This window comes from Corvus brachyrhynchos, unplaced genomic scaffold, assembly GCF_000691975.1.
Source record: "Corvus brachyrhynchos isolate BGI_N302 unplaced genomic scaffold, ASM69197v1 scaffold933, whole genome shotgun sequence".
In the NCBI taxonomy this organism is placed as follows: domain Eukaryota; kingdom Metazoa; phylum Chordata; class Aves; order Passeriformes; family Corvidae; genus Corvus; species Corvus brachyrhynchos.
The window spans coordinates 70,348-71,726 of record NW_008237401.1 but is presented as its reverse complement, the minus strand read 5'-3'; positions in this window follow the sequence as shown (position 1 = coordinate 71,726).

Here is a 1,379-nt window from a genome sequence, read left to right as displayed (position 1 = left end):
CCTGACCCGTGTTTGTCACTTTGAGCGATGGTGGCACCGGCCAGAGGGGCCGCGGGGGCGGGGACAAAGGGACGCTGTCCTCGGGGTCCCCCTCGACTGTTCTGGGGTCTCCAAACCCCCCGGGTGCTCCAGCCTCGGGGTCCCGGAGGCTCCGGGGGGAATTTCCCTACCCTGACGGCCGCTGGTGCTGGAGAAGGGACATGACAGGAACTGGGGACGCTCCCGTCCCCCCAAAAACCCCCGGGTGTGGGCCACGGAGTGGGGGTCACCTGAGATGTGCGGGGCTGAGCCTCTCGCACGGCTCCTGCCTCAGTTTCCCCTTCCTCCATTCCCCCTTCCTCAGGTTCCCCTTCCCCATTTTCCCGCCCCAGTTTCCCAGGTGCCAGAGCTGGGAAGGAGCAGGAGGGGGGGGCGCGCACCCCCCAGAACCTCCTGGGGCAGGAACCCCCTCGAGAGGGGCTTTTCCTGCTGGGATTCCCCCGGAACCCCTCGAGAGCGGCTTTTCCTGCTGGGAAATCCCCACGAACCTCCCCCCAAGAAGGATTTTTCCTGCCGGGAACGCGGCTCGTGGTGGGGGTCCTGGGTGGGCTGGGGTCCCTTGTGTCACCCCCCCGAAGGGAGGCAGCAGCACACATGGAATCAGACCTCGAATCGCACATGGAATTGCACATGGAATCACATGGATCACATGGAATCTGACCGGGAATCACCCATGGAATCACCCATGGAATCACATGGAATCACATGGAATCTGACCGGGAATCACCCATGGAATCACCCATGGAATCCCCCAGGGAATCACATGGAATCTGACCCGGAATCACCCATGGAATCACCCATGGAATCGCACATGGAACCACATGGAATCTGACCGGGAATCACCCATGAAATCACATGGAATCACATGGAATCTGACCGGGAATCGCATGTGGAATCACCCATGGAATCCCCCATGGAATCACATGGAGTCTGACCGAGAATCACCCATGGAATCGCACATGGAATCACATGGAATCACATGGAATCTGACCGGGATTCACCCATGGAATCCCCCATGGAATTGCACATGGAATCACATGGAATCTGACCGGGATTCACCCATGGAATCACATGGAATCTGACCGGGAATCACCCATGGAATCACATGGAGTCTGACCGGGAATCGCCCATGGAATCCCATGGAATCACATGGAATCACAGAGAATCACATGGAATCTGACCAGGAATCGCACATGGAATCACATGGAATCCCCCATGGAATCCCATGGAATCTGACCGGGAATCGCCCATGGAATCCCCCATGGAATCCCATGGAATCTGACCAGGAATCGCACATGGAATCACATGGAATCCCCCATGGAATCCCATGGAATCTGACC